A 20,568-nucleotide genomic window follows, 5' to 3' on the forward strand; every position below is an offset into this window, starting at 1 on the left:
CCAAGATCCTTCTTGCTTGTAGTGTTACTCAATCAAGTATCCCCCCCCCGCATCTTGTAACTGTGCATTTGGTAGTTCTCCCACCCTTGGTATAGAACTTTGCATTTATCCCTGTTAAATTTCATTCTGTTGTTTTTACACTAGTGCTCAAGCCTATCAAGACCTCTTGGAATTTGTCTTCTGTCTTCCAGGGTATTAGCTATCCCACCCAATCATCTGCAAATTTGGTTAGCATTCCCTGCAACCCCTGATCCAAATCATTAATAAAAATGCTGAGGAGCACCAGGCCCAGGACTGAGCCTTGGGGTACCCCACTTCTTACCTTCTTCCAGTTTGAGAAAGAGCCCAGGATTCCCTGATCTCATGTGCATCTCCTGCTGGCGGGCCTTTCAGATGTGTCAGCCATGTGATCGCTGGCCTTTTCCCAGCAGGTAATAAAACAGGATTGTGCTTTGAATACTGTCCTTGGAAGCATGCCTTTCCCTCACTCCCTGTTGAATCCTTATAAGTATTTGGACAGCTATCTGGGGAGCTGATTTGTTTGCAGGGGGGAGGGTCCACCCACTTTCTGCCTTTTACATGACTTTTGTTCCCTTCTTATATTCTGACACCCCCCACAAAGCAAGGACAGGTGTTTCTTTAAAGAATCCCTCCTTCTTCTTTTCTATATTTTACTCTCTCTTCGCTGCAGTTCCACAAATTGCCCCTTCCTTATTTATTTATTTACTTAATTTCTTCCTCATACCTCCTCAAAAATACACCCCCTTCCCCTCCCTGTCTCACTTTTCTGCTGCCTTTGCTCTGCTATTTCCCATGACTTTTGTGAGGTGTCAGTATGGAGATTCTTACAACATCTGTTTATTTTTGAGTCTTTCTTATTCTAGGCCAGCTCTCCCACCTGCCCCCGCCCCCCCGCTTCTTGATGGCACCACCTTTCTCCTCCCCTTTGTCTCGATTTTTCTTCTCCTTCAATCTGCCTTTACAGAGAAAAGTTTGCCTTCTCTCGTTTCACTTCTTTGTTGTCATCAGCATTTCATTCGCGTGGCGTGCCCTCCTCTGCAGTGCCTTCTCCGCTCTCCCATTCTTCCTCCAGAGTTCCCTTGCTCTTTCTTCTCCATTTCAGCCCTTCTTCTCTGTTTCAGCTTGGTTCTCAGTGTAGTTTCTGGTCCTCCTCCAACTTCCACTCCCTCCTTACTAGGGATTCAGCCGGGAGTGTGCATGCTTCTTCGTGTGGGGTGTGTGTGGGGGAGTATTCCCAGCAACTTGGTATGTCACTTTACTCAACCGCTGCTTGCAGCCCACTGCCAAATGTTTCAACTTCCATCAACTCCCCAGCACATACATAAAATTCATAATAGTGGGTTGAGGTTTACTGTGTTCATTTCCTCTGCCTGTTGCTTTCTCATAATTATTTGTTTTCCTTCCAGAATGGACAATTGTGGTTTTAAATCCTTGCCTGCTGTCTAATACACTCTTCTACATAAAATAATCTACTGCTCCCCCTTTCTGTATTTCTCTGTACTCCTTATTTTGATTAAGTTTATTTCTCTACACTTTTTATAGTTACAAGAAATGGTTCCTTCCCTTTGGAGGCAAAGGGAGAAGGAAGACCGTCCTAACAATTTTGGGTCATGTGGGACTATCGTAGCTTTTCCCCACATGGGACAACTGCTGGTAGCAGTCACTTGGAACACGTGCTATGACTCATATAAGGCAGGAGCAAAACTGTGACTACATGAACAAATATCACGTGACTTCCTGCATTTATAATAAGGGTTAATTTGAAGTACTGTATTTTGTTTCCAATAGGGACGTGGTGCCGCTGCAGGTTAAACCGCAGAAGCCTCTGTGCTGCAGGGTCAGAAGACTAGCAGTCGTAAGATCGAATCCATGCAACGGAGTGACCGCCCGTCGCTTGTCCCAGCTCCTCGCCAACCTAGCAGTTTGAAAGCATGTAAATGCGAGTAGGTAAATAGGTACCACCACGGTGGGAAGGTAACGGCGTTTTGTGTCTAGTCGCGCTGGCCATGTGACCACGGAAGATTGTCTTCGGACAAAACGCCGGCTCTATGGCTTGGAAACGGGGATGAGCACCGCCCCCTAGAGTCGAACACGACTGGACAAAAATTGTCAAGGGGAACCTTTACTTTACCTATTTTTGTCTGCCCTCTTCTTGTTCCCTCCTCAGCCCACCTCATGATGAGCAACACCTTGTCTCCAGTTCCCTTGCACAACCCACTCACGGAGTTTTCCCCAAGCCAGCTGCTGAAGAGCATTTTCCTGGAGGGACTTGGTTTGAGGTTATAACTCAGATGTACCAAATCCAATCTTTGCCCAACTTGGAGAGAGTGAGGAGGGGAGGCAGCTGAAGACTCGCTGCAATGCAGGAGCCTTTCTACCACTTCCAGAAGTCAACGGTTCATTTTGTTGGAAAGTTTGTGGAGGTTTGTGAGTAGCAATGGACCATGAACCACTGTTTTCATGCCCATCTCTACCGTGGTACCTTGATTTAAGAACTTAATCCGTATTGGGACTGAGTTCTTAAATCGAAACGATCTTAAGTCAAAGCACCGTTTCCCATAGGAATGCATTGAAAACCATTTAATTCATATCTGCTGTTTTTCGTTCTTAAGTCGAGGTGCTGTTCTTAAGTCAAAGCATTAGTTCCCATAGGAACTAATGCAAAGCTGGTTAATCTGTATCTACCAGTAAGGGGTGAAATCTTTCTTATTCTTTTGACCTAAGGTGAACGTAGGTCAAAAACAGGGCCGGAAAAGTGTATTCTTTCTTTTTTTCTTTTGGTTCTTAAGTTGAGGCTCCATTCTCAAGTTGAAGAAACTTTTTGCGAACGGAGCCGTTCTTGACTCGAATTATTCGTATGTAGGGATGTTCTCAAGTCAAGGTACCACTGTAGTTCCTATGGTTTGTGATATTTCTAGCTGCATTAAGAACTTAGGAGTACTGTTACATTTCTAGGAGCACTGTACAGCCCTTTCTAAACCACGCAGCTTGACAGAACCATGAAAGAATCAGGAAAGGTGGGACCAGAAGGAGGAAGGGAAGTGGACTGAAGGAAGGAGTTGTGGACTGAAATGTGAGTTGCATCGCATCCAGTATGAACACTGAACTCCCCGGTCAGTCCGCAGCCTCTGTGGGAGCACTCACTGTGACTTCAATTGTAATAAAGACTGCAAATCAAATCGCAGCAAAGCAGTATTGTAGTCTCAGCCTAAGTTGGAACAGGAAGGCAGCTGTGTGCCATGCGCTGCATTTAGACATATTTAGATAATGGCCACTTTATTTTTTTGCCCCTTTCCTCTTATTTGCTCAGGGTTCAGCTGTTTAAATAAATGTTATTCATTCTCCCCAGTCTTGTGCCTCTTAACTTTCTTTTTATCCTCTGAAATTGTGAACTGGGCAATTTTGGCTACAGCCTTAAACCCTTTGAATTATTTTCTGTCCTATCTATTTATCAGTAGGAAACCTCCATTACTACCACATTGGTCTGATCCCGGGGGAGATATATGAGTTCCAGATCAAAGCAGAAGGGCCAGGTTTTCTGCTGTGGTAAGGTGAAGTGAAATTATAGATTTATTTGGATTGAATTGGATGGGCCACAAATAGCTTCAGCCTGCTGTGTTTCTACTTAAAGCATAATCTAAAGGTGCTGAGCATGAAAATCTCTGAAGGTAGCTATCTCAGATTATGCAGATTCACTTATTTTCTTTGCATCCACCATGTTCCCAAATTTCATATAAATCAATGTAAAAAAATGTCAATAGGAGGTGGAAGATCTGAATTGAAAAATTGATTTGGATAAGGCACACAAATTGAATTTAGTGTGACACAAAGAACTCCGGAAGAAATCTGAATCCATACCGAAGCCCCAAATTAGCCTTTGAACTGAATTAGTGATTAGATTGGGATAGCTCAGTTCTTTAGGTCTCTGGATGTAAAGCCATCGCTTGGGAGTTCAGTTCCCTACAGTGCTTCCTCGAGAGGGGTTGGAGTCAATGATCCATAAGGTCACTTTCAACTGTGCAGTTCTAAGATTATTAAGATCATCACAGTGGCCAATACTGAAGGATAGTAAAGAACCTAGGTCCAACAATCTTAATTCTGGCCTGTTTAGTTCTATCATACCATAGTGACACTGGATTTGAGACCTTCACAGTTCACAAGCCGGACATATCTCCTCACCTCTTCCCTGATACACATTTTTTTAATAATGAGTCCAAATGTCTGGTCTTTGGCTAAAAGACTTTGAGCAAATAAAGAGAAACAGCAAATACAGATTGTTACAGCTGATCATTCAAGGTAAAATAAATAGGAAAGGAAGGGTGGGAAGGAGGATAGTTTATTGACTTATGAGCTTGGAAACTGATTCTCAGCACAACATTGTACATCTGTAGTAAAAAAAAAACAACTGTAATGACATCCAAGATCTGGCAGGAAGATCTGGATAAGAATTAAGGGGGAGAGAAACAAGAGGGATGTCATTGTGGGGGTATACTGCAGACCCCCAAGCCAGCCCAAGGAGTTGGATGATGCCTTCCTGGAGCAGATGGCCACACATTCAAAAGGGAGAGATGCAGTAGTAATGGGAGATTTCAACTATCCAGATATATGTTTGCAGTCAAGCTCTGCCAAGAACAAAAGGTCCAGCAAATTCCTCACTTGCCTGGCAGACAATTTCATGGTCCAGAAGGTGGAAGAGGCAACAAGGGGCTCAGCTATTTTAGATCTGATCTTAACCAACAGGGATGACCTTGTTAATGGGGTTGAAGTGGTGGGATCCTTAGGTGGGAGTGACCATGCTCTCTTGGAATTTGTTATACAGTGGGAAGGGGAAGCCAAGTGCAGCCAGACATGGATTCTAGACTTCAAGAAGACCAGTTTCAGTAAACGTAGGGAAATACTGGCTGTAATTCCATGGACAAGGATACTGAAAGAGAAGGGAGTTCAGGATGGATGGGAATTTCTTAAAAGGGAGATACTAAAGGCATATTTTAAAACTTCCAATAAGAAGGAAAACAAGAGATGTCTAAAGAAACCAGAATGGTTGACTAAAGAACTTTCAACTGGACTAAGTGTTAAAACCATGTACAAGAAATGGAAAAATGGGGAAAACACCAAAGAGGAATACAAGCAAATAGCCAGTATATGTAGGGGGAAGGTAAGAAAAGCAAAAGTGCAGAATGAACTCAGGCTTGCCAGATGGATTAAAAACAATAAAAAGGGCTTTTTAAAGTTGTGCCTGCAACAAAAGGAAAAACAAGGAAAAGATAGGATTGTTGCGTGGAGACGAAGACCGAAATCAAAGGGTGCTCACCAATGACTTCTCTTCATCTTGGAGAGAGGCAACTTGTGGGGTGCCTCAGGGTTCTGTTCAGGTCCCTGCGCTATTCAACATATTTATCTATGACTTGGATGAAGGAATAGAGAGTATGCTGATTAAATTTGCAGATGATACCAAATTGGGAGGAGTTGCTAATTACCCAGAGGACAGGATTAAAATTCAAAATGACCTTGACAGATTAGAGTCCGGGGCCAAAACTAACAAAATGAATTTCAACAGGGAGAAATGTAAGGTCCTACACCTAGGCAGAAAAGCATGAACTGCACAGATATAGGATTGAAGATACCTGGCTAGACAACAGTCCCTATGAAAGGGATCTAGGAGTCTTGGTAGACCACAAACTGAACATGAGTCAGCAGTGTGATGCGGCTGCCAAGAAAGTCAATGCGATTCTTGGTTGCATCAATAGGAGTATAGTGACTGGATCAAGGGAAGCGATAGTACCATTCTATTCTGCTTTGGTCGGACCTCACCTGGAATATTGTGTCCAGTTCTTGGCACCTCAGTTTAAAAAGGATGTTGACAACCTGGAACATGTCCAGAGGAGATGACCAAAACGGTCAAAGGTCTGGAAGCCATGTCCTATGAGGAGTGGCTTAGGGAGCTGGGAATGTTTAGCCTTACAAAAAGAAGGTTAAGAGGCTAAACATGATAGCCATGTTTAAATATTTGAAGGGATGTCATGTCGAGGAAGGGACGGGTTTATTTTCCACAGCTCCAAACACTAGGACAAGGATCAATGGTTTCAAACTATAGGAAAAGAGATTCCACCTGAATCTCAGGAAGAACTTCCTGACATTCAGAGCTGGTTGGCAGTGGAATAGGCTGCCTCAGAGTGTGGTGGAGTCTTTTTCTCTGGAGGTATTTAAGCAGAGGCTGGATGGCCATCTGTCGGGAGGGTTTGATGGAGTTCCTGCATGGCAGGGGGTGGGACCCGATAGCCCCTGTGGTCTCTTCCAACTCTGTGATTCTATGATTCTATGAGGAAAGGAACAAGGATGAAGAGGATAAATTATGATTGCACTTGCAAATTGAATATATTTTGATTTAAGAGTTGTTCCCTATTTAAATCTTTCCCTCCAAAAGAGTTTTACTACTTTCAATAACATATTGAAATATGTACATAATGCACAGTTTTGGAAGGCTTTTATTTTAATGGCGGGGTAGGGAATAATTTCAAAATATTCTACGGAAATGGAACATGAATAGATGCGAACATGAAGTTAATCAGAGAAAAATGTATCAACATTTGCTAATACTCATAAACTGGAGCACCTAGATTTCCACAGATGAGAAGCTATTTGAATCTAATTACAGCTCCACTCTTAAAAATGCAGGTGCTTTAACTTCCTGATTAATCTGACTTATTTTCAGTGGGACAGGAAAGCCTCCTTGGATCACAAAAAAGGCTGTTTTTTTTTTTTCAAAGAAGGTAATCCTGGAGGAGACGTGTGATTCCTTTGTAAAATCTGCACACCACACAACATCTACACCTCTGTCTCCCTGGTACAGTGGGGCCCCGCTAGACGATTACCCCGCAAAATGGGTAATCCGCAGGAGATGACTTTTTGCGATTGCTATAGCGATGCGCAAAATGGTTTTTCCTATGGGGGATTTCGCTGGACAATGATTTAGTCCATGCTTCACAGACCATTTTTCGCAAGACGACAATTTTTACAGCTGATCAGCACTTCCGTTTTTCGCAAGACAGCAATTTTACAGCTCATCGGTGCTTCGCAAAATGGCTTCCCTATGGGCAATTTTCACTGGACAATGACGATTTTTCCCCATTGGAATGCATTAAATGGATTTCAGTGCATTCCAGTGGGGAAACACTTTTCCAGTGGGGAAACACAAAGATGATGTTTTCGCAGAACAGCTATTTCAATGGAACCAATTAACATCATCTTGCAGGGCACCACTGTATTTGGAAAGAAGAAACAGGACTCAATAGTAAGTGTGTTTTCATTCAAGACCAAAGCACTTAGACCGTGTGTGTCCGGGTGTTACAGGATGTTGGTTAGACAAGGTTTTGGAAAAGTCTGGGTGTTCTTCTCACAATCTGAACAAAGGACATTATTTCTTAAGGCTACACATTCCCAGACATGATGACCAGTGGCCAAGCTGACAGTGGTTTGGGTGGTGTCTGGGAGCAGCAGTTCAAAGAAGAATCTTTTCCAAGGTCGGACAGAAATTAAATAAATTTAAAAGTGACAAGTGCTGTATTTCGGAATGCGCTTATCATGATACAGTATACTGCCGTCCCTAAATAGAAAAGAGGGCATAGTCTTGGAGGGGCATTGGAAGGGGTTTAGAAGCCATCGTAAGTTATTGAAGGACATAGCCCTGTGGGTAACGTGGCCTGTTTTCTAAACTCTACGGTAGGCTTCTGCCACTGGTGCAAAGTGAGAGATTGACCCACATCATGAATGGTGTGAAGTAAAATCCAGTTGCCATTCTAGTCAGCCTCTGTACATGAGTCTTGTTCTTTGACACAGGCATTGAAATATCTTTCCCTTCCCTGGCTGCATTCTTGTATGTACAGAAGGAGCTGGCAGTAAATGCATTCCCCAGATATCTCCTGCTTTTTCTAGGTCCTGCAGGAGGAAATAGGAATATCTGGAAAGTGTATATATAATTTATAGCTCAGGAGAGAGCCCCCTAATCATATTTCTGCTACTGTCTCTATCTCATTTCTTCTTACACTCTCAAAATGCCCATTGAATCTATCAAAAACGAAAAGGCAGAATCAGGCATGCTGTTCCGACCCCGATTTCTACATGTTAATTGGGATTGCTTTGGCATATTAATTATGAGCTGGTTCCTATTTGTGTGCTCACTGTGAGAGTACAACAAAGTTTCTTGATGCCACTAATCAGCAGGTTGGGAAAAGCAGTCTCGAAGATAATTTGCCATTTCCAAGACTTGTTTCTGAGACATTTCTGAAAATGCTGATCGTTTGAAGCTACGGTCAAGTTCACTTGGTGCATACACATGGAAGTGTGTGGGCCAAGCTTCTCTAAAGAATTTTTGCACAAATTGCACTGAGTACAATGGAAGCTGGCATCTTACTCCCTTCCTACAAGGAAAAAAAATATCTGGATAATCCCTGGCAGGCTCTTTTACCATCTCAAGACTAAGAATGAAACCTTTTTCTTGCCTCATCCTTGCAGGTAAGGAGAAGGAATTGTGTATATGTATTTTCCCCCCTCCTCACTCAGACAGTGTATCAAATATTTTTTGTGCTATTCACTACATGATTTTTGCACAAATTATATACATGGCATATGTTGCACACAATTGTAATAGTTTCTGCTTTCATTTCATGGACTTTTTTTCTGGAGGCAAGGAACCTCATTGTGCTTGAAAATGTGTTGTCTGGTTGCTTTCTCATGTCAAGACAGCTTAAAATGATCACAACAAGGAATTTAGCAGGTATTTTTTTCATCACAAACTGAGACAGGCTGTCTAAATGAGAAACTGGTAAATTTTCACATTTCTGTCAGGAGGCATACCTGTACACTTTTTTGTACATTTCTCCCATACTTTTTTTAAAAAATACTGTATCAGCTATCTTCGAAGTGGCCAATACTTGACCCTCTGTCTGATTTTTTAGTCTCTGGAAACCTTGTTCATTGACAAAAGTCAGTTTAAAATGACATTTATGCTCCCAGAAACCTTCAAGAAGTGCAATTGACCTTTAATGTGGGCCCACACCATACTTTGGTTGCCATCTGATATGGATGTGAACTCTTGACCATTTCTAGGCCCCATGGGCTACTGTGTGGAGAGGCAGCCAATGATGATTCTTGGAGCTAATGGGCCAGAGGACCCAGAAGCTTACCCATTACTGAAGGACACAAAACCTTCAAAATGAAGGTGAAATCCCATTCCAGCCATTCTGAGGGGCACGTTAGAGCACAAGGCCTCCATACCCATGTGCACATTATGGAAAATAGGAAGCCATTGGTCCTTCTAGCTCAATATTCTCCACATGAGTGGTGAGGAATTTTTTTCCCCACTAACTGGTTACATGAGTGTGCTTTTTCGATTGCTTTGCTTTCCCCTTTTCCCATGTTTCTATTGTTTGTTTTACTGTTGTAAGCCACCTTGGTTCTTCTTGAGGAGAGAAGTAGGGCCTACATATTTTAAATTAATAAATAAAGAGGGCCAAGGCTGATGGGAATTATAGTTCTACAACCTGAAGATCCTGACATCTCCGAGGTTTTGAGGGAAGTGCTTCAGAAATGATCTCAAAGTCTGAGATGAGAAAAAGTTCCTTTTGGGACTATAATACCCTCAATACTTCAGCAAGCGTGGCCACTGACCATCCTGCCTGAGGTATTCTGAGAATTGTGGTCCAAAAACGTAACTTTTCCAATCTCTTCTCAAAATACATATTTCAATAGGTACATTTTTCTGTTAAATATGTGTAAAATATCTTTTTAATATACAAATGGTGTGCCAGCTATTAAGAGAATTGTAAAATGCAGCGTACAGCTGAGATTAATTCAACATGTTGGTCCAAGAGATGTGAATAAGTTCTTTCCACAGAGAAATTTTGCACGGATGAAATTTGTCAACCCTCCCTAACTTAAACTCAATGAGAACTAGAGCTTCGTTCATCTTGGAACCCCATGGAACAGAGAGAATTTGTCTTCCTTCCTTTTTAAAGGATTCTGTCTCTTTTCTTCTGCTTTCTTCTTGCTGTTAATTGCCTTGTTCTGCTTTGCCCTGACTACAACCCCCTGGGATGCAAAGGACCACTTAGCTATTTGTTCACACCAGAAAAGGGGCTTTGAAAAATCACCAGTAGTACTGTGGTCTAGTTTCCAGACATCTGATGAATTACGGTCCCTTGTTAATTTAACCAGCCTATTAAAAATGTTGTAAATCCATATGTTCCTACATCTCTATGTCTATATCTCACCTCTGTGTGTATGGGACAACCGACTTCACACATCAGCGTATACCTAATGACAAGCCTGATAACGGAAAGACATATGTGTGAAGAGATTCCGCTAATAAGCAAGGTGAGTCTTGATCTTTTCAACAGACTAGAATTAATGTAGAAAGTGACGTGGAGGACCGTCCTCTTCAAAATAGGACATGTAGCTACTAAATGTCTGAAGCCAAAGTTTATGGCACAGGTAGGTTTGTACGGACGTAGAACTCCTTCAAATAACATGTCCTCAAATTCCTTAGGGCTTTTAAAGGCAGTCCCATTACCATAGACCTGAAATGCCCTGACAGGCAGTTTAGCTGGTACAACATTGATGCACCAGGTTCTAATGCCAGTGGCCTCTCGTAAAGATGAAAATTGTCAACCTGAGCCTGCCAACGATTCTTAAACACAAACCGAGAGGTCCATCTGCCTCTCACAATCCAAGGTCAATGTGAGGGTCAACAAAAAGATTTCTACCAACTCTGAAAGCAATTCTGAAGACATGATATATTCAAGGTGTCTGTAGGTCTGTTTTTTTTTAAGTTTTATTTTGGGTTTTGCTAGAGACCTATGAGGAAAGAAAACCCTGAGGATAAAGCCATTCCTCGGGTGTGATGATATACTTTATTTTGTAAGGAAATAATTGAATAGGGACCATGCCACCCAAAGTTGTTAAAATTCTCTAAATCTAACACAGTAAATGGTACTTTGGTGTACACAGGGTCATTGTTTCTGTACTTGTCCTGTCTTTCGGCCGGCAGATTCATCCATCAAAATGGCTGAAAAAACCTCAAAGGGTTGCACAGGGCTTGCAACACTTCAGACTCTTATAACATCTGCATACTCACTCCTTCTGTTTTGCTTCCAAGGGAGAGGAGTGTTCATAGATCTCCAGTGCTCATTAGTATTGATACTGGGAGAGAAACAGCAGAAATGTCTGGTGGGCAAATGCATATCTGCCTAACTGCAAACACGGATGGAGATAACTTTTCAACACTTTTTCTGAATAAGATCAAACGAGAGATAGTTTTATGCGTTATAGCTGGGTGCATATGCTTGTCTAGTGACCTCACTCATTTAACTGGTGAACTTAACTGATGAGGACTGTTCATGTGTAATCTAAACCCTGATAGAAGAGGCTGACGAAAAGCAAGACTGAAAAACATCGCCGCTTCTAAGAAGGAAATCAAATGAATCAAACTGGTTTGGGGTCACTTATTTATTGATCTGATAGATATTTCTCATGGCTTTCCACCATCAATCACTCAAAGCAGTTAACAGCAATAAAATATAAAATAAAATACAAGAGAGCAGAAAATATAAATAAGGAAGACACACCACTTCAATAAACGCAACAACTGCAACTAAAATAACAGGTAGCTGAACAGGTTGCCCTATAGTTCAGGCAACGTGAGAAGACTCTATTAAAACAACAGCCTGCTTGTGTGTGAGGAAAAAAACAACTATCTGGCTACTGGTAGAAAGGCATCATGAAAAGGCTCCACTGGTCTACTCTAGCAAGGAGTTCCAGAGATTAAAAATGGCTGAAGGTATGCATGTAAATACTTGTTTGTCTTGTTCTCACATGTGAGGACAACAGAACAGTTTTTTTCTCCTTCTTGTCTTGTGAGTGGGCAAGGTGTATTTTGGCACTCTTTCTTGTTTTGATCTCTTTTAAAAACAAGAACAAGAATATGGTGGTTTGGGTGTGTTTTTTTGCACAAATTAAGTGAAATGGGGCAAACCACGCACATGCTGGAAATAGCATAAAGCGATGATGGCTGCTGCTTGGCTGTATGGGCTCTTAAGGATTAGAAACATCAAAGGGATTGTTTGGCTCAATTTCAACCATCAGACAGCCGTTCTCTCTCTGTGTTTATATACCATGCTTCTTAAGGAGAAAGGGTTCTAGTTTCGCAAAGAGATAGTTTGCATAAGTTACAGAGTCCTTGATCAGTTCTTAACTTGCACTCGCTCCCACCCACCCCTATGCCCAGAATAACGAGAAGAGATATGGGTGATGGGTTTAACTAGCGGCACAGCTCTATTGAACATTTAAACTATAATCTCCCATTTCCTGCAGAGGCGCCTACCGTAGTGTGGAAAACTGGGTCAGGAGTCAGGGAACCCTCCTAACCTCCACTCCTGTCCTCCTACGAGTGAGTCCCATGCCCTGAATCTATGCTGTCTTCTATGCAGACTATTTCTGGCTAACAAACACTGGGTGACCTTCCCAGGATGCCTCTGCAAACCTTATGACCGCATGTGCCCCCCCCCCCGGTATCTTCCACCCCTGCAATGAAATCCTGGGATCTGTGTTGTCAAGAGGATCGATAGGCTAGCACCCACCGGCGTGCCTCTTTGGAACGCGCCATTAATTGAAAAGCTGTCACACAGAGGAGGAGCAGGACCTGTTCTTCCCAGAGTGCAGGACACTCAACAATGTGCTCAAGTTACAGGAAGCCAGATTTTGGTTGATTATCTGGAAAAACTTCCTAAGTGTTAGAGCAGTATGACAATGGAACCAATGACCTCAAGAGGGGGTCAGTGCTCCAACACTGGAGGCATTACGGAGAAATCTTGACAACCACGTGACAGATATCCTTTGATTTGTACATTGGACTCAATGGCCTTGCAGGCCCCTTACAAATATTTTATGACTTTATAATGTATTTATTTATATTGATTCATTTAAAATATTTTTATCCCAGCTTCCTCTTTAATAAGAACCCAAGGCGGCTATACCCATTCTTATCTTTGTTCTTATCTTTGACCTCCATCTGGGTCAATTTCCTATTAAGTAGACGGCAAACATCTATATACTCTTCTCACTAGGATATAAAGCAGTCCCCTAATGACATTGTCTACTCCCCAAAGGGGAGTAGACATGGAGTGGCATGGAATTGTATTTTGTGCCTGGAACAGACAGGTACAGCCACACCCCAATGCCCAAGGTAGCTCCTAACATTTGCCTGTGGAAAGACATCTGAGGGTAAAGCACCCTTCATGGTGCCTGGTCTGTACCTAATGGAGGAGACCTCTTTATGCTTCCCCAAGACCCCAGAGGTGGGTGCTGCCATGGCCAAGAGACAGGTGCTGGATAGCTCCCAGTGGTCCACAGACATGACGCAGCCCCCCCCCCCCTTGGTGTCTGGTGCAGATACTGCTGCACCTGTCAGCGATATCTCTGATGTCTCCTGGACCACCTCTATTGCTTCTGTTGCATTGGATGGCACCTTTGTAGCCATCCTACAGCTACCAACCACCAATTGCTGCATCGGTGTCTTGACCACCACTTGCTGTATCTGTGTCATCACAACTGTGCTTGGAGCCTCTGGGGCTGCTTTAGCCACTGTTGATGTGCCCAGATGACCAGCTTCTAAAGCAGAGAGATGACCCATTATTTTATCAGCAAACGAGCACAGCTGAATCACCCTTCATACCCTGGATTCCTTCTCAGACCACTTGGGCAGGGGAGGGGCACCGCCCCTGCCAGAGCTCCATGCAATCCCTCTCTACGCTGGCCAAGGATAACATTGAAATCTGGCCATTCCTCATCCTCTGAGGAGATGAGCGCTGGTGGCAATCTATGGGGTGTTTCCTTTTACCGGGTTGTTTGCCCTATTTGAACTCATGCCCTGAACTTAGGCCCCATGTTGGCAACTTCTTAATTAGATGTGGGGAACTTCTCTGGGTATTCCTATTCATCCTCTCAATAACTGGCAGTGGGTATAGGTGTATGTGAGAGGGAGTTTGGTAATGCCACCAAGATTTCTAACATTGCTCCCCCAATCTTAGGTGGGAGTTGTGGAGCGTGAGGGCTGGGGGGTGAGACAATCCCTGAAGGCTTGCCCCAACCAGGGGACTGGCTCGCTGAGTTCTCCCTGCAACCCCACATTAGCTCAAAAACAGGATGGAATGAGGGGAGTTATTGAAGTTACACCCCACCCTGCTACTCTCAATTATGCCCAGGCAACCAAGTCCAATTGGATGACCCTCCCCCCTCCCCTTGGCTCTCTGGTGGCTGAAAAAGACCTCCTGAGGCCTAGTTCAACCACTGCCTAGTCCAACTGCTCCCCACTGCTCCCCAAACTCCACTGCCACAAGTCCAAAACTGATTGCCATCGGTCGCCAGCTTGCCTCTGCTGCCCAGGTCCCCAGCCACTGGCTGTGCCAGCAAAATAAAAACTGTGCCACATGGCAGGCTGGTCAACTCGAATGATCTCATCCAAAGAGGCCAGGGTGACCTAGGGCTTTATATAAAACATGGTGCCCTCTTCCTTGGCCCAGCCACATGGGACATGCAACTGCGTTTGGTTACCTCTCATCCTGTTTTGGCTCGGGTGGGGAAAAATTTCCTGCCCACACAGGTCTGTGCATCTGCAGACCCAAGCCTTTAGGTGAGGAATCTTGTAGGGCATGAATTTTTCCCCTGATGTGTCTTGTCAAATTGAAATAGCTGGAATTCATGAGGGCAAAGGATTTAGTGAGAATTCTTTACATCTCTTGAACGAAGACTTGTTTTCCATCTTCGTCAAGTGTCGGCAATCAGGTGTCCTGTAAATGTTTTGGACCACAACTCCCATGAATCCCAGTCAGCGTGGGATCATGGGTAGTGCCATTCCTAACATCAAGAGGGCAGTGGATTGCTAACCATTGTTCATACTTGGGGCAAAATGTGATTCCACTAACATAACCTTTTACTTTGGAAAAAACAAAAATAAAAGCATTTCTACCTCCATAGAAGGTAGTGCCTCTTGCCAGTCAAAGAAGTAAAAGAGAGCAGAGCTGCTTGGTGTTCATGTATGACAAAATAAGCATCAAAACTCTTTACTTCTTTTGCCAAACTGTAAATAAACAGCAACATATACAGTCATGCCCCACTTTACGATTACCCCGTTTAACGATTAATCCGCTTGATGGTGAGGTTTTTGCAATCACTTTTGCGATCGCAAAACGATGATTCCAATGGGCAAAAACCACTTTGCGATGATTGGTTCCCTGCTTCAGGAACCTATTTTTGCTTTACAATGATCGAAAACAGCTGATTGTTGGGTTTCAAAATGGCCACCGGCTGAAGAAAATCCTCCCCCCGCTGTGCTTAGGGACGGATTCCTCGCTGCACAGGCATGGAAAATGGCCGCCCCTATGGAGGATATTCACTGGATGGTGCGTTTTCAGCCCATTGGAACACATTGAAAGGTTTTAAATGCATTTCAATGGGCTTTTTAATTTTGCTTTATGACGTTTTCGCTCTACAGCGATTTTGCTGTTAAGTGAGGCACCACTGTACCTTGTTCTTGAAATGCTTTGCCTTTAGGACCAACTAGAATGTAAGGTCCTGATGGAACTTGTCTTTCTCACTCCCTGAAAAAGACCTAAGAACAATTTTTAAGGCATATAGAAAGCCCCCCCCCCAGTCATAAACAGACACATTCACAACTGAAAACTGATCTGGAATAGAATTAATACAGATGGTTGGGAAGGTGTAAATAAATGAGAGTCTCGATAAAAATATTATGCTCACTCTTAACAACGGAAGCCTAAATAGCTGACAAAAATTGCTGTCTTTCTTATTAATCAGTAAATGACAGTGTAATTAGTTGACTATTGACTGGCCCACCTTTGGGATCAATACCCTTTGGACTTCATGAGAAGAAAAGACTAGATTGTTTATACACCCTAATGCTTTCTGAGGGTGTCTGTGAAAGAAAACTCCTTGTAAACAGATCATTGAAGAGTTTTTTTAAAAAACCAATCAGCTGCCACCAGACTCTCTGTTTGCTTTCCTAATGATGCCACACAAGAATGGCTGTGAATTAAGACAAATCTCAAATTCTGAATCAAAACTGCTTCATTGGGTCTGATTTGGGTGAGATCTAAATCAAAGTGAAGTGGGCAGGTGTCATTCTTGAATGAAGTGAAGTGAAGTTATACATTGATTTTTTTTTTTTTTTTTCTGGAGCCCAGATGAGATCAGATGATTTTTTTTAAAAAAATCAGCTTAAGTTTTTTTTCCTAATACTGTACCTTAGTGCTGAAGTGCTAACTGAAATTTATCGGAATTCCTCTATCCTGTCACCTACTTCCATGTAAATCTAAAAAAATAAAAACAGTTGCAGCCATTTTGGGTTTCAAATGCAAATCAATGGCATGTTTATTGCCTGTCTTAGCTTGTCCAGATGTCATTGCCCTACCAGGCTGGAAATAATGAGGTTAAAACTTGGGCCACAACTTTATTAACTATTTAACTAACCCCCAAAATACAAGGGGGGCTACCATAGTGCAATATTCAGCAATGTCCAGATGATCTTAGATCTCCAGAAGCTTTGTAGAACAGGGTGAGCTCCTAATTCTGAATCGTGCTGTCTGCTGAACAGCACCCCTTCAGGTGCTCTGTGAAACGGTACCCCCCGAACCGTCACAACCTGCCAAGCCTCGTGACCCTAAGTGACTTGCTGGCTGGGAGGTCGTTCCATGTAAAACTACCTCTCAGCTGATAGCCAATTGGCTCAAACTGACAGAGAGGTGGCATAATTTCAGCACCACGTGTCGACCATGAACTCTGCCCAACTTCTATCTTCACACTACTCGAAGCTGCAACTGGTAAGGACTTTAACTAACAATTATTCATTATGACATTAAAATAACCACACCCATAAGGTAAGAATGGGATGGGCGAAAAAGCACTGGCAACCATCGGCCAATTAAGATGCAGGCCAAAATTTCCTGTCCGGCTCCAAAGGCAACCAGCTAATCTCACTCTTACTCCAAGGGTGGGTGGCTGGGATGCTTGCTCAAGTGGAGGCTGAGCCGGAGGTTCAGAGCCTTCTTAAAGGCTCCCCTCCCCTTAGAAACCAGTGCCACCCACGTGTGACGAGCGGGAGGGCAAAGCGTCCCCGCCAAGGTGGCTCTGCACCATGGAGGAGCGAACATTGTTTTAATGCGCTCTTAAGTTGCTTCTGAGTTATGGGGACCCTACTAGAGTTCCCAAGGCATGTGGCTGTGAAATATTAAAGAGCGGTTTACCATTGCCGCCGTTCAACATGCTTCCATGGCCGAGAGAGGATTTGAACCCAGTCTCCTGAGTCCTAGTTCAACACTGCTCTGGATCTGAGGCCCCAGATAGGAAAGGCTGTACAGTACTTCCTGACTGGACTAGAGTTTTGTCAGGACAACTGAAACTTGCCCCTTTTTTCCTGATCCAGACTTAGTACCTGCTTAGAGTAGACCTTTGGTCTAGATGGGCGGGATAGAAATCCAATAAATAAATAAATACCTGAGCTCTGTCTACTGGTTATTGGCTCTCTGTTGATACCTGCCTGATGAGAGATGAGAAAAAGTCTCAGCTTCTATTTTGTTGCACTTCCCTGTCTCCTGCATTCTTGTACCCCATTCATGTGAACCTCACTGAGGTTGCAAGATTCCACTGTTTCCTTCCCACACAGAAATTCATACAACATTTTGCATATGCATTTGATTCAATGTGAACTTATTTCTGCATTTTGCTGAGTGTATGCTTTTTTGAACAGATTTCTCCTCAACCAAAGCTTGTTTGTGCCTATCAGTCAATGCTACACAGTTTTACCTGTTCATATTTTATCAGTTTTTGTGCACATTTTCTCCATTGACTAAAGGTGGTTTGTGCCTATTTGTTGAAGGCAACCATTTTAGCTGTTCTTGTTTTTAAATGCGTGCATGATTGTATGCAATGATATAATATACCTCAAGCTGCACAAATGTGTGAATGTCTGAGGAAAAATCCACTTTATCTCTCAACAAATTTTAGAAGTATGAAATGGGCAATTTCACCAGGAATCTCAAAACCACCAAAATTCTGTTCTATCCTTACTGTCTACAGCTTAGCCTTGACAGACTGTTCCTTTTTCTGATGTCAGAAGCCTCATTCAGTAGGAAGCATGTGAAGCCCACAGATATTGAAGGAGCACATTTGTCCCACCCCTCTGTCATTACAGTGGTGCCCGCTAGACGATGACCCCGCTGTACAACGAATCCGCAGGACAGTGACTTTTTTGTGATCGCTATAGCGATCACAAAACAATGTTTCCTATGGGGGATTTTCTCTTGACGTCTATTAGGTCCTTGCTTCGTGAACCGTTTGTTCGCAAAATGACAATTTTTCCAGCTCCGCAAATTGGCTTCCCTTCGCAAAATGGATGGCTTCCCTTCACAAAATGGGTGTTTTCCGGACAGAAGCTTTGCAAGACAGTGATTTAAAACAGCTGATCGGCGGTTCTCTATGGGCGATCTTGACTGGACGATGAGGTATTTCCCCATTGGAATGCATTAAATGGTTTTCAATGCATTCCAATGGGGATTTTTTTTTCCGCATGATGACGATTGTGCTGTACAGCGATTTCTCTGGAACGGATTATCGTCATCATGCGGGGCACCACTGTATATGGAAAATGGAAACATGATATTCTTAAAAAGGGGCAGCAGCTCCATTCTTTCCACATAAGCCAAAACACCAAAGCCCCAAGGTACTATCCAGACACAGCAACCTTTTCGGGTTGTTCTGTGCAACACAGTAAGAGATTTTAGTCTGAGCCTTGCCAAACTTGTCCACTTCCGTGGGCCATCACCTCTTCCATTCTTCAGTCCGTAGAAGCATGGTGTAAATGATCAGACTCAATGGGATTTATTGTAATGTGGATGGGGGAATACTTCCATGAATAAACAACTTTGAGTCCATGGCCCTAATAACATTTACTAGTCTGTACTTTGTCTTCTTTTCATCTTGCCTCTGGTTCCCTTCATCGTGAGGGGCTTACATCTGTCCATGAGCCCAGTTCTCATCACTAGGCATCCAGCTAGTTCTTGCAGCTTAAGAAATGGGGTCTCCTCCACTGTCATGCTGCTCCTAAGAGACAAAGCCGGTATTCCTGCAATGAGGGCAGGCATGTGGGAATCTGCTCTTCAGCTATCTGTGACTGCCCTGGCTTCCCAGTCTCTTCTCCTGACCCTTCCAGTGCTCATGTTGCTTCTTCCTCGACCAGTGACAGTGTGGACTCTCCTGACCTCATGCCAGTCTTTTCATTCCAGTCTCCCCAGTAGGATGGTTCAGGGGGACCACAGATATTGAAACGTTTTGGGTTCAGGGGGACCAAAGATACTGAGAAGTTTAGAGTCTGGGGTTCTCATGTTTTTCTTCTCTCTCTTAGAAACCTGGAATTGAGCCACCCCCACCACAGGGGTCTTCCTTATAAATGTAATCCCACTCCCTTGGGGGTTCTGGTTCCTCTTCTGAGAAGTTCTTGCCCCAAAATGCCTTGGGTTATTCTTCCTGGGCATCCCCCGAAGCTCCTTCACCAACATCTTCCTCTCTTTCTCCAGTGGACTCTCGTTCCCTTTCCCAGGGTTCCTCCAACCTGCCCTTCACTATTTTCTTGGGGGGCTCTGGTTGCTACTCTCATATTTCCTCAGTTTAACTGCCAGCCTCTCCCTTTTTCAGGGGTTCTCCCTCCTGGTGGCAAGTTGGACTTTACAGCTCCCATCTGCCAGGGGTAGACCATCTCCTTCCTTTCTTCTAGGGGTAATGCCCCAATCGCCAGAGCTGACATCATCATCACAGTGGCCTCAGTCTGGGTCCCACTCTCTCTATTAGGTCCTAGTGCCACCTTCTCCCTGCTCAGAATCCTGGGACTCTTCAGAACATCGTTGTGAGAGGAGCAGGAGACTCAAGTCCTGGGTCAGAGCAGAGTGGCTTGCCAACAAGGGCATTTATGGTCCTGTCCTCCTCACAGTTAGGTAAAGGAAATATGGCTCAGCGCTATGTCAAAAAAAAGGACTAAAAGGTGAAGCTGACTTAGTTTAGTTAAACCTTGATCACTACTGGCTGGCTGCAAAGAAGGAACCAACCCTCAGGTGAGACTTGAAGGGGATTAGTCAGCTCTCGGTAGGGTTCTTAGCCTTTGAGGTGGGTGGGAGCGAAGAGATGGGTTTTGTTGCTACACAAAAATACTCTACTGAGCAAGCTTCCAGTCAGACAAAAAGGGGAAGCAGCACTGAGTATGGTTACCAAAGAAGAGTATCCAGTCTGAAGAAGGAAATCCAGCTGGGACACTCTTTGTATTGGGGTGTGGCAAGGGAGTTGAAACGGAACACACATTCGTATCCAAGCTAGCACACTCCCTTCTGGACTGCCCGTCCTTCTTTAACAACTAAGTAAAACTTGCGTTTGGATCGGTTCTAAACCTCAGTTCCAAGAAGCCCTACCTAGCAGGGCCAGTGGTAAGGGATT

General features: G+C 43.6%; 2 long non-coding RNA genes across 2 annotated transcripts in view; one reads left to right on the forward strand and one right to left on the reverse strand.

Annotated features, from left to right (window-relative positions):
• Positions 1 to 20,568, reverse strand: part of LOC144584457 (uncharacterized) — an 855,455-nt gene that overhangs the window by 681,273 nt on the left and 153,614 nt on the right. The gene's annotated exons all lie outside the window — the stretch shown is intronic.
• Positions 2,166 to 3,369, forward strand: LOC140702278 (uncharacterized). The gene is made up of 2 exons (XR_013538718.1): positions 2,166 to 2,444; positions 2,977 to 3,369. It is a non-coding gene; the product is annotated as an uncharacterized LOC140702278 (long non-coding RNA).

Source organism: Pogona vitticeps, chromosome 11 (genome assembly GCF_051106095.1).
Source record: "Pogona vitticeps strain Pit_001003342236 chromosome 11, PviZW2.1, whole genome shotgun sequence".
In the NCBI taxonomy this organism is placed as follows: domain Eukaryota; kingdom Metazoa; phylum Chordata; class Lepidosauria; order Squamata; family Agamidae; genus Pogona; species Pogona vitticeps.